Raw genomic sequence first — 13,735 nt, 5'->3', positions numbered from 1 at the left:
AAAAGTACAAGCTAAGGTGAATACTTGAAGAGTCGAGGGACTCAGTTGCACTAAGGTATGGGAACATTGGAAAGAGCCATCTCTTGTGTGGATGATTGTGGAGCTGAAGCACTCGAATGGCATAAGATATCAACTAAAGTTAATGAAACTGCTCTCAGGGTGAAGGCATTGGTAAGCCGAGGTACTAGAGGTAGATATTTGGCCGAAGGTGTCTTCTCGCTATACAGGCATGTGATGTCAGGGTGTAGGAGTTGAAGCATGAGGGTTGTTTAATGTTAGCTGGGTTGGCCATGAGGTGGTCATGCTATGATGCATTATAAGGCCCTGATGTCGATGCATGTGGGTGTCAAGTCATGGAGTCATAGGAGTGAGGCAGGCCAGTGGGATAGCCTTGCGTTGGCATTACAGACTCAGAGTCAAGACACAGAAGCAGTCGAGTTGGGGATCGCAGGAAACATCATGAACAAATAATTCTGTAGAGATAGATAATTGGAGCTTGGAGTGAAGACTGGAATGTCTAGGCACTCAAACAAAATGCTAAGTGAACTTGATCGGATATCAGGGTCCTGCTTGGTAGCATCTATGGATCTGCATTGGTATGGGACGGTGCAGAGTTATGGAGGCAACTTGTGAGTACATGGCATTGGTGCGGTGTGCTAGAGTCGAAGTCTTGGTGTTGAATTGAAAAGGTCAGAATTACCGCAAGGCCGCAAGGTGGGTACGTTGCAAGGCCAAATGTTTAGAGGCGAGTTGTTAGAGGGGACTCATGTGATGGGCTGCTCCGAGACTTAGACGGATAGGAGTTAGGCCTTGGACACAGTCTAAGGAGTGCTATTTTGTGTTACTGGCAATGGATTTTGCTTTAGTGAAGGCAATGGCAGCTCTTAGATTGAGAAAATTGAGAGTAAACCTCGGAAGAGTTCGAGGAGTGCCATAAAATTTTCAATTAAGTTGATGGTCAGAGGACCATAGTAAGCTTAGAGAATGCAGTGGCCGCTTTTAGATTGAGGCAATCGAGAGTTAAGCCTTGAAAGAGTCTGAGGAATGTCATGTAATTGAAGGTTAGAAGACCATTGGAGGAGGACAAAAGCAAAGGTTGATGTTAGATTTTGTAGTAGTTTGGTTTTGTGGAAGAATCAGCATAGTGTGGATGATGGATTCTCAGTGGTGGAGAAAGGATCAAGGACATCAAGATTGTGGGGCTCTAACTTGAAGGACCATATTTATAGTGACTGCAATGGAAGTTGGTCATAGTGACTAATGTTCAAGTAGTGGCTTGGATATCAACGAGGGTGTCGACAACTTGTGTGGGAGAGAATTATCACGGGCTTATTTGTAGGCATGTCGCAGGGGGTGCCGGCGTGGGCGTGGCATGATGCTGTGAAGATTTTCGTATGATCAAAATTTGCAATGCTACTCGATCATTTGGAACCCTCTAGGTGAGATTTGGGATGATGCCTTGCTGGGGTAGTGAGGGAGCAATAGTTCGCCAAGGAGCAGCATAGCTGTGACATAATATCGGAGGGCTCGAAATGCGTGATATTGGAATGGTGGTGGTCTGCCAAGATATATATGGATACTCAAGGATTTTTCTTGATTTGAGGAGGGGCGCGGAGCTTTGGCTGTGTACCCGACTCCCCCAGACCCGTAGGAGATGGGTCCATCGAGGCACAGTTGTGTGGGCAATGATGGTGCCACACCTGAATGGTCTCATGTGGAGGTATTTGGGGTAATGCTAGTTGGACGAGCTGGCCATATTGTGCGGAGAAGAGATATCTTCAAGGTTTTATCTTTGAGGGGTTTGTCCAGCCTACTTTATACATTCTTGATTTCTGTAATGGAGCGAAGAGGCGATAGAGAACTAGTCGAGCAAAGGTGTGGCCTATCTAAACAGGCAAGTCTCATAAACATCGTAAGGTGACGTCTTGTAGGGGGATCCACGAGAATTGGTCGGTCGTGGAGAACAAGTAAGACTTATGGTATATCGGTTGGAATATGTGCCTTGGAGCTGAGCCAAGGATCAAGGATGGTCTAGAGGGTCATATCGAGGAGAGGACAGCTTGATATATTTATCAACCGATCGAAGATATTTACTTAATGGAGCAGACTTGGATGCCGATATTGTGGCAGTGCTCAATGTGCGAGTAGGCTATAGACATAAGATGCTGGATGGTATGGTCATGTATCCCTAGGATCATGGTAATGCACAATGATGGGCAAGTAGGCTATGAATATTGTCGAGCAGTATGGCCATGGATGGAAAGGCATATTGAAGATGTAAGACCAGGATCATAGTACAAGAGCTTGTGGGGGAAGCTTGGATAGTAGAATCCAGGACCCAGATGTGTATGATTAACTGTAGCTTCAAGGAGCTGCAGAGCGTGTCAGCTTGGTAGTTTAATTGGACGGCACTAGAAATGGATTTGTCCGAGTCTCATGCATAGTAGTGGCATTACATGGTCATGCTGTGTGGATTTGGTATGTGTAGTACTGAAAGACAGCTTGGTGGGTTGCAGATCAGTGGTACAGTAGTTATATCATTGCACGAGGATATGTCGAGGATCAAGACATCTTGGACGAGTAGTACTTGGCTTGAGAGGCAGAGCCTTAGAGTTGATACAGAGGTATTGAGCTACGGAGCACTCTTGAGAAGAGTTTATGTTATGGCATGGAGGTGCACATGAGCATTGCAGTTGATCTGAGGGGTTGGATTGCTTACGGACACTTGAGAGTGTCATTTGTGTTCAATATAACAGTGTTGCTAGGCAGAGGCATAGAGGTGCATGCTAGGCTTTATGGCTGGACTGCTGTGTGCTTACTGGTATGTTCGAGGAAAGGACTCAAGAGGGCTGGCCTTGGTGTATGGCATACTGGGGCACCGCATGGGTGTTTGGATAAGAAAACACTCACCCCATGACAGTATGGCCAATAAATCTTTGCCACATCATGGGGAAAGGATTTGCAGAAATTGACTACGTCTGGATGAGTATTGTTCGGTTGTTATCTTAACCGGCTTGCAGTTTTTTAATAGTGTGAAAATGAAATTTTCTTTTAAAAAAATAGGGTTTAGCCTTGAAGTTGAAGGTCTTGTGATAGACTTCCTCAAAACTGAGGCTGTCGTAGGCCTACCATGGAAGCGAGATGGCGAGTTGTCCTGAACGGTATCCTAAATCTAACTTAAGATGAGGAAGGATAAGTTATTTTTTAAATTTCAATAAATTAATGAGATATGTTGCTTCTGATCTTCGCATATGAGGTCGGACAACCAAGGTAGAGGTGGTCAAGATACTGCAACTGCTGGAGCTCCACCCGAGGATCTGCAAAAAGTCCTGCTCAAGTCAAGAGATGGAGAACAATGAGAGGAAGAGAGTGGGAGCAGAGAACTTACTTTGAGGGTCTCTATACCTCTTTATTTATAAGGAAGAAGTTGGAGTCATACACGTCTTAGAGTCTTGATTGCCTTCTGAATTTTGTATGTACATTGGGTTGGTGAGAGTTCTTTACTTTTAGGGAAGATTCGACGGTAAAAAAGTTATTCTTTATCTGGACTATTCCAATTTGCCGAGAGGCCGATTCCATCGACGGTGGTTTTTGGACCGTAGCTTGATTTTGGTCGACCTGAAATAGCTCATCTAGGGCCGAGGTGAACTCCTTAACATAAGTCGAGGATCGAGGATCCAATTGATACTTCTACTTTAGTATAGTGTGTCTGGCAACCTTTGGGTCTATTGTAGATATGTGGTCTGATCTAGCCCATCTTCTGGAGTTCGGTTGGCATTGAGGATGCATCCAGCTGAGATCGAGATGGAGATCCACAATAGATAGCCCCCACTCTCGAGTCCAAGCTTGAATAAGATCGATCGAAGAAAGTATCAGTCCGAGGTTAAGGCCACATCTGTTGAGCTATTTTTAGCTGACATATGTCAAAGATCGATGTTGTATGGCAAACTGTCTCCGTATCTGGGCTGTTGGATTTTTGGATCCACGAGAGCTCTGTTTTGACCAACCGTGGGTTGCTACTTGGCACACATCGATAGAGGGAGATGATTTGTCAGTAGATCGGAGCTGTATGAGCCCCTATAAATATGTGTTGTTTTGCTTTTTTTTCTTTTTATTGCTTCTATTGTTTTGGGAGAAGGAACTCTGCCACTTTTGACTCCCGATGATTCTCCTCAGTCAACATCGAGCTCTGCTTGTTGACCCCAGTCTGCCCCTAGTTTGCTCGGCCGCATCTTTCCTTAGGTCAATTTCTCATCCTCTTTAGGTCAGTATGAGTGTGTCTAGTTCATCTCCATCCACTTGGACTTCGAGCGATGACCTGGGAGGCACGACCTTAGGTCTGATGTGGGTTTCTCTTTGAGTGAACCCGAAGCAAGGAATGTGCTCGAATTTGGCCCCTTCTGAGTAAATTCTGTCCTCACCCTAGAGGACTTAGAAGTCTTCCGCCTTAAGTATCACATCCCGACTGAATTCAGGCTGGAGGTCGCCATTCTCGGGGAGCGCATAGCTCTTTCGCATCAAGGTCGGATCGACTTTTATAAGGAATCTTTGAAGGTCGATCTTAGGTTACCTTTTCACTATTTAGTTGTAGAATTACTTAACACATATCCAGTAAGCCCCTGTAGCATAGCACCGAACTCGTGGCATTAGATTTTAACTTTCCTAATCCACTGCCTTCTCCTCGAGGTCGAACTATCCTCCTGTCTCTTCAGGGCTTGCTTCATACTGAAGGAGCATCCAAAGAATCTGGATAGTGGTACGTGTTGGGTGGATGTCTGGTCAGGACACCACTCCAAGATCTTTTCAGTACCACGGATGCAGCAGGAAGAAAGAAGAAACAAAATAAAAGAAAAAAATCAAAATACTTGATCAGCCACAAAAGGGCTCGTCTCCACGGGGCATGCAAACTTTACTATGAAAAAGAAAATTTTACAAGAGGAGATCTCACCCTCAACCTTGTACACCCAATTCTCTCTTACCTGAAGTTTCCCTCACAAAAGCTCTCTCTCTCTTGGAAGACCTCCTGAACCCCTGAAGTGCCTGGCGACCGCTGTCCAGGGCCTCCTGCTCCTTCTCTCTCAGCGCTTTGCCTCTCTCTTCTCTTGGATTCCGTACGGGCTTCGTACGGTGCAAAAAATCGATCCACATGCTTCACTGTTCGTCACAGGGCCCTTTTAAAGGGTTAAACAGCAGGTTTAAAACCTATTTAGAGATGGATTAGGAGTCCTAAACAAAGCCAAATACCCCTGGACTGTCGGATCAAAATCGGGAGCCACCCATCCCTCAGATCGTGCTCCGATCCACAGAATAGTGCCGTGGAACGTGAGAAACGGTGAGAAACACCCACGTGGTCCACAGGCCCAGCCGTGGACCGCCCGATCCATGGTGGACTGGGGCACAGGGCCAGCAGGCCGCCTGGGCCGGCCCGCTCCCGCGCCGGGCCTGCGCGCGCCTGGGCCACACGCCAGCCTGGGCCGTCCGCCCGCATGGGTCGCGCATCCCGCGCGGGCCTGGGTCGCGCATCCCATGCCGCCGCCTGGGCCGCACCACTGCCGCCCACCGTGGTCGCCGACGGTCCTCCACCCTCTAATCTTGTGCCGACTTCAAAAAGCTCGTATCTCCTCCATCCAAGCTCCGTTTCAGGTGATCTTGATCTCGTTGGACTCCTTTTTCACCGCGAACCTCGCTGTGGGCTCAATTGGGCTGAATCTCGAGATGTCAAATCCTAACAATCTCCACCTCGACTCGATATTCAGCCTCTTCCAAACTTGAGAGCTTCTGGATCTTCTCGCCCCCATGCCCTGGGGCAATCGCCTGCTGATCATGGATGGGCAAACATGAGAGTCGAGCCAGGCTGCTCGATCCCATCTCCATCGTATGCTGTGCTCCTCCTGACCTGAGACCTGCTCGGGGCATCATCCTGCGGTAATAGGAATCTCACCTTGCGACGTCGCCTCTCGTCCTCCCGAGTCTCCTGTCTCATGCTCGATCCGCCTCCTGGAGCTCCACCTGGCTCTGGGCTCCACCTACTCCCGAAGCTCCACCTCGCACTGGGCTCCCTGCCAGGTAATAATGTCCTCTACTCCCTTTCTTCCCTCCAGCACAATCCTATTGCCGCGTAGCACCCTCAGGATTCCTCCACCAGCTACCGTCCTGTAACCTCTCGAATCCAGTCTGCTAAGTGAGATAAGATTTTGCCTGAAATCGGTATGTATTGGACCTCTCCCAATCTCCTCACTACACCGTCATGTGTCCTCCAGCTGACCGTCCCAATGCCTCTGATCGCACAGCTCGATCCATCCGACAGATATACAGTGCCCTCACTGTTTCTAGGGAGTCAAACTGCTCCTCTCTGCAACACACATGATAGGGGCATGCAGAATCTAATATCCACTACTGGGAAGAAGTAGATACCTCGTCAGATATCTCCAGGACATCTCCATCTAAATCGCTGCCGGCCGTCGCTACAGCAGCCACCATCCGATTTTTGAGTTGAGGGCAATCTCTGGATAGATGCCCTAACTCCTCACACCGATAACACCTAGTTTTGCTCAAGTCCCTCCTGGACTTGGACCGCCCTCATTGCGATCTCCTGTTGCTCCGTCTACCGCCTCCTGCTCCTCCAGAAGCCACCAAAGCTGAGCTACCGCCACATGAGCTCGAAGCTGGGTTCTCCCTCCTGAGAACCTCATTCTGGAGTATCACCGCGGTGACTTCGTCTATCTTGATAGTGCTCTTCCCTACTAGAAGAGCAGTTACCAAGGACTCGTACGAAGGAGGAAGTGATGCCAGCAAAACCAGCGCCCTGGTCTTCTCCTCAACATTCTCACCAATGCTGAGGAGGTCGGTGAGGATCTTCTGGAAGTGGCTCAAATGCTCCTGCATGCTCTGTCCTCAGTCATCCGTAGTTGGTAAAACTGCCTCCAGAGGAAAAATGTGTTGGTGAGAGACTTCGTATGTACAACTCCTCGAGCTTCGACCACAGCACCGTCGAGAAGTCTCGCTCAGCACATGGATCACCATCTCATCCGCCAGTACATGCGGATGGTACTCATCATCTGCATCTGTAGCCGTTTCCAATCCCACCTCCATGGTGTCGCTTCTCATCGCACAAGAGAGCATCGATCAACCCTGTTGGATGAGCACGTCCTTCACCCTTACCTGCCACAAGAGAAATTGCTCTTACCATCGAACTTATTGATCTCCATCTTGATTGTTCCTGTCTTCTCCATCTTCATCTTGCTCACCACCACTGCAATCTGCATCCTTATACCGCCTTGCTCTGATACCACTTGTTGGGTGGATGTCTGACTAGACACCACCTCCCAAGATCTTTTCAGTACCACGCGATGCAGCAGAAGAAAGAAGAAACAAAAAAAAGAAAAAAATCAAAATACGTGGATCAGCCACAAAAGGCTCGCCTCCACGGGGCATGCAAACTTCACTATGAAAAAAAAATTTTACAAGAGGAGACCTCACCCTCAACCCTTGTACACCCAATTCTCTCTCACCTGAAGTTTCCCTCACAAAAGCTCTCTCTCTTGGAAGACCCCTGAACCCCTGAAGTGCCTGGCGACCGCTGTCCAGGAGCCTCTTGCTCCTTCTCTCTCAGCGCTTCCGCCTCTCTCTTCTCTTGGGTTTCGTACGGGCTTCGTATGATGCGAAAAACCATCCACACGCTTCATTGTTCGTCACAGGGCCCTTTTAAAGGGTTAAATAGAGGTTTAAAACCTATTTAGAGATGGATTAGGAGTCCTAAACAAAGCCAAATACCCCCTGGATCGTTGGATCAAAATCGGGAGCCACCCACGCCCTCAGATCGTGCTCGTCCACAAATAGTATCGTGGACCGGAGAAACGTGGGAAAACCCCGTGGTCCACAGGCCCAGCCGTGGACCTCCCGGTCCATGGTGGACCGGGACAACAGGGCCAGCAGGCGCCTGGGCGGCCCGCTCCCGCACGCGGCCTGCGCGGCCTGGGTCGCGCGCCCGCTGGGCCGGCGCCAGGCTGGGCCACGCGCCTGCCTGGGCCACCCGCCCGCATGGGTCGGCATCCCGGTGCGCCGCCGCCCGCCCGCCGCCGTCGATTGCCGGCGTCCTCCGCCACCTGAATCTCATGCTGACTTTAAAAAGCTCGTATCTCCTCCATCCGAGCTCCGTTTCAGGTGATCTTGGCCTCATTGGACTCCATTTTTCGCCGCGAACCTCGTGTGGGCTCAATGTGGGCTGAATCTTAAGATTCAAATCTAACAGTATGTCTCTCCTCGAAAGGGATGATATCTTTTTCGAGATGCTCCTTCCTCAGTGTATAACTGGAAGAAGCAATATTTCTTTATTTTGGTCAAGCAGCCCTAGGACTTTAGCACGTCATGGGGTTGACTTTGGATGTTGGTGGTTAGAGCTCCTATCCTCTTCGATGTGAGGAGTCATTGGAAAAGATCTTCGGCCAGACTCCTCCGTGCTTTCTAAGCTCCTTATCAAGGAGAATTTGTGCAGGGTAGGGTTGACCCCGGCCAACCCAACGAGTAAGTAGTTTTTTTATCAAGTTATTTACGTCGATTTTTTTTATTCTGACTGAATTCATTTTTTACACAGATATAAGGGCCAGGATATTGAAGCTCCTTGCCCAACCCATCATTGGTGGCTCTTTGGGGTTGAGGGGTGCTCCTCCGAGGAAGGAGCCTTCGTTTGGGGCTTAGCCCGTGCAACCCCTTAGGTCCATTCCTCTCAAGAATCGGTCTCCCAATCTTCTACATCCTCATCACATCGAGGTTCGAGCATCCCCCAGATTTCAATGCGAATATCTTCTTATTCGACTGATCTACCGATTGAAGTTTCTTTGGAGCTGAAAGCTCTGGCTCGATTTGAGGCTCGGGAAGATAGATCGGGTTTTGGTAATTATTGAGTCACCTGGAAGCTTCTTCAGCGGCAATGACTCTTGCCGATGTTTAGGCTTGAATGCAAAGGTGGTGCCTTCTGTGTCCAAGACTCATACGACTCCCTTCCTAGGCAAGTGCAGTTTCTTGGTTAAGCTCTCATTCAGTTCATCATCGTTGTTATTCAATTTTTTCTGCTCTTTTTTTCTTCCCCCTCTCTTTTTTTTCATATGGCAGCTCGTCCACCATGTGGACCACTTTGTCAAGGTGATCTGCGAAGCTCAACGAGTTTTGAGGGAGATCGAGGAAAGGTCAATCAGGCCAATAGGAGGGCGGATGATGCCCAACTTTCAAGGATCAAGGTTGGGGAGGAGGTCAGGTTGATGAAGGCTAAGGTGAAGCGACTGAAAGTCGAACTCATCAAAATTCAATGTGACATTGAAGCTCGGTTGTCGGTGGAGACCAACAAATGGGAGAAGAAGCAGGAAGCTATAAAGATCGCTCGGTCAAGGCTTTCCACTCCTCGAAAGAGCTTGAAACAATCAAAATAGAGTTTGCCTCTGATTCTTATCTACAAGGAGTGGCGGACTTCAAGGCAAAGTTCGGAGCTACTTCCCCGACCTTAACCTTAAGCCCTTGGAGTCGGACAGTGAAGAGGAGGAAGTGGCTGAGGTTGCTGAAAGGGAGGTGCAAGCTAAGGAGATTTTTAGCTTGATGCATGGAGATCAGGAGGTCGAGAATGCGACGTCGGTTCATCCTCCGACGATAATCATCCTCTCGGTTCTTGATGACATCGGTGACTCCCATACCCCTGATGGGGCTTAAAATCTTATTGTACCTGAGCTTAGGCCTATCCGAGCTTATGAATTGATCGATCCGTTTCTGTTATCTTGATTTTGTACGAAATTGAATAGAAAGCCTTGTAAAAACTTTCTAAATGAAATTTCACCTTTCACAATTCGGTTCCTTCTTCTTTTCTTTTGCTTTTTTTCTTCAAATGTCAACCCATCAAGTTATAGAAATTGGTTATTTAGAGTACTTGAGTTCGACCTCTGATCTCAAGTAGATATTCCGATAGATCATCAATAACCGAAGATGTAGCCATCATTTTTAGCTCCTCTAGACAATCATATGAAGACAAGGTTTAAAAATGAGGTAGCCTTACTTTGTTTATTCGAGGATGATAAGCGTATATTGGAGGGCAATGGAGATGCATACCGCTCAACTCGTCTGAAGATGAGGAATGTGCATTGGAGGCCCATGGAGACACATACTGTCCAGCTCATCTAAGGACAAGAGAAGCGCAAGTTGGAGGGCCCTGGAGATGCATACCGCTCAGTTCGTCGAAGATAAAGAGCACATGTTGGATAATCATGGAGGCACATTCTGCTCAGCTTGTCCAAGGATGAGGGGTGCGCGATGGAGATCCATGGAGATGCATTTCGCTTAGCTCATCCAAGGATGATGAGCGTGTGATGAAGAATCGTAGAGATGTATTTCATTTAGCTTGTTCGAGGACAAAAAGCGTGCGATGGAGAATCGTGGAGATACGTTCTATTCAGCTCATCTGAGGATGAGGAGCATGCAAGGGAGAATTGGGGTTCCATCTAGCTGATGAAGATGATATGCTCCTGATCGAACCACCTCATCAATGTGACACGGGCCTCCCTAGTTTGGTGTGAGCTTTCCATATTCGATCGGATGAGACACTATATCTCCGAAGGATAAGATCTCCTGCTCGAAAGATTTTACCTTTGACCCTCGAATTATAGTACCGAAATATCCTCTGCTGGTAGCTAGCCATTAGTACATGTGCCTGCTCTCAGATCTCCTCCAATAAGTCTAGATTCATTCTCAGCCCAATCGAGTTGCTATCTTCATCGAACTCTTCTACCCGAAGCGATGGTAGACCAATCTCCAAAGATATGACAGCTTCGGTCCCAAAAGCAAGTCTGAAGGGAATCTCTCCAATGGAAAGTCATTGAGTTGTGCGGTACATCCAAAGTATACTGTACAGCTCTTCAACCACAATTCTTTAGTTAGGTGAAGTCGGGCCTTGAGCTCCTATAGCAAAGTCTTATTGGTTACCTCAACCTCACTATTGCTTTAGGGATAAGCTATCGAAGTCAACTTGTGGGAGATGCCAAGTTCGTTACACAATGTGCCAAACTAGCACCCTTGTCTGTAATAATAGTCCGAGGCAAATCAAATCGATAAATAATAGACTTTCATATAAAATCACAGACTTTAGCCTCGATGATGGTCGCCAACGCTTCCGCTTTCATCCATTTGGTGAAGTAGTCGATTGCGATAAGTAAGAACTTCTACGTGGTGGTGATAGAAAAGGATCCGAGGATGTCCATCCCACACTGGGCAAAAGGCCAAGACGTGGTGATTAGGGCCAGAGGGGTTGAAGGTTGGTGCTGAATATTGGAGTTTCTCTGACATTGATCGTATTTGCTCACTAGATCGACTGTCTTTTTGCATGCTCAGCCAAAAATATTCCTGGTGAAGTACCTTATGAGCAAGCACCCTCAGGTGGTTGCCGTAGATTCTTTCATGAACCTCACGAAGGGCATATTCCGCTTTCGAGGTTGGAGACATCGAAATAAGGGGAGAGAGAATGACTTTTAATATAGCTTCCCATCATACATGAGGTAATGAGAGGTGAGGTGCCTTAGCTTTTTAGCTTCTTTTGGATTGGCCGGCAACATTCCATCTTTAAGTATTCAAAAATCGAATCTATCTAGCTTGGCTCGAGATCTGTTTAAATTACGGGGGCTCATCAATACTTGGCCATTCAAGAGTCTCCAGGAATGAACTTCTTTTCAAGTTAGCAGCCCCAAGATTGGTGAGTTTAGATAATAGGTCGGCCCTCATATTTTTTGATCTCAATATTTGTTGGATGTTCATGGTAGCAAACTAGAGGTAATATCCTTCACTTTCTACAATTACTTCATCATGTTAGGTTTTTATGCCTCATACTCACCTTACACCTGTCCGACGATGAGCTGGGAGTCACTGTGAATTCTCAGATGCTGAACTTCCATCTCCTTTGCTATTCTCAGACTGGTTACTAGAGCCTCATATTTGACTTCATTATTTAAGATAGAAAACTCAAAATGCAGGATGTACTCGACAACTGCTCTGTCTGGGGCTAATCAAAATCAGCTTAGCTCCTAAGCCGTTGTATTGGAAGAGCCATCAACATGAAGAATCCAGCATTTTTTGAATGTTGGGGTCGTCGATTCATCGCCTGACTCCTCATCCAGAATGGTGCATTCCAGGATGAAATCAGCTAATGCTTGAGCTTTGATAGATGGTCTCATTAGATACTTTATATCAAACTCTTCTAGCTCAATAATCCATTTAGCTAGCTGACTCGAAGTGTTTGACCTATGAAGTACCAACCTAATCAGTTGATCGGTGAGAACAGTAATGGTATGTGCCTGAAAGTACAAGTGCAACTTCTTGAAGGATACTATGAGAGCGTAAACCATCTTTTCTAGCTTTGTGTATCTAACCTTGGCATCATAAAGAATTCAGTTGACATAGTAGACCAGCCTTTGCACCTTAGCTTCCTGTTGGATGAGGATCGAGCTAATTGCTGAGGGCAAAACTACAAGATATAGATATAACACCTCTTTAGGCTCTGGTTTGCTTAGAAGGGTTGGTAAGCTAAGGTATCTCTTCAGTTCATCAAAAGCGACTTGGCATTTGCTTGAACCACTAGAAGTTCTTCGTTTGCTTAAGAGCTTGGTAAAATGGAAGACTTTTTTTTGTCGACCTTGAGAGGAACCTGTTGAAGGCCGCGATCCTTCAAATCAAGCATGGTACCTCCTTGATTGTCTTTGGGAGTTTCATCTCTTGAAGAGCTTGGCTCTTCTAAGGATTTGCTTCAATCCCCCGCTGCGATACCATGAAGCCAAAAAATTTATCAGAGGTGACATCGAACGTGCACTTGCTGGGGTTGAGCTTCATTTGAAAGTACTGTAGTATAGTGAATGTTTCCTCAAGATTAGAGATATAATACTCAGTGGCCTTGCTTTTGATGAGCATATCATCTACATATACCTCTATATTCCTGTCGATCTGCTCTTTAAAGATTTTATTGATGAGCCGTTGGTAGGTCACACCTGTATTTTTTAAACCAAATAGCATGATCCTGTAGCAAAAATGACCCTGGTCAGTGATAAAATATATTTTCTCCTCATCTTCAGGAGCCATTCGAATCTGGTTATATCTAGAGAATGCATCCATAAAGAATAAGAGCTGGTGACTCGAGGTTGCATCCCACTAATTGATCAATCGGAGATAAGAGGTGGCTATTTTTAGGGCCCGTCTTGTTGAGGTCGGTGTAGTCAATGCATGTATGTCATTTTTCGTTAGCCTTCATCACTAGTACCATATTAGCTAACCATTCAGGATAGTACACCTCTTGGATGGACCTTGTCTTTAGGAGTTTGTCGACCTCCTCTCTTATGGCTTTTTATCGCTCAGGGGCAAAACTATGTTTCTTTTGTCTAACTGGGTGGTGCTTTATGTCCACATTCAAGTGATGAACTATGACCTCCGAATCGATGCTTGGCATATCAGAAGTTGACTAGATGAACAAATCTACATTGGATTGGAGAAATGAGGTGAGATGCAGTCGATCTTCTTCACATAGGTTGGAGCTGATCTTAACAACTCTATTCGGGTCAACTCTGTCAACCGATACTGGGATAAGATCTTCCACTGGCTGATCTCTCTATGCAGTTAGTTCATCTCAGACGTCAAGCTCCTATGCTGGCTATTCTTCAAGTGCGTCTCCCCACAAGATCGTTGTGTAACATTCCCTCGCTACCTGTTGATTACCTGG

Source organism: Elaeis guineensis, chromosome 2, assembly GCF_000442705.2.
Source record: "Elaeis guineensis isolate ETL-2024a chromosome 2, EG11, whole genome shotgun sequence".
Taxonomy (NCBI): Eukaryota; Viridiplantae; Streptophyta; class Magnoliopsida; order Arecales; family Arecaceae; genus Elaeis; species Elaeis guineensis.
The sequence above is the reverse complement of the archived record's forward strand: the minus strand, read 5'-3'. Positions refer to the sequence as shown.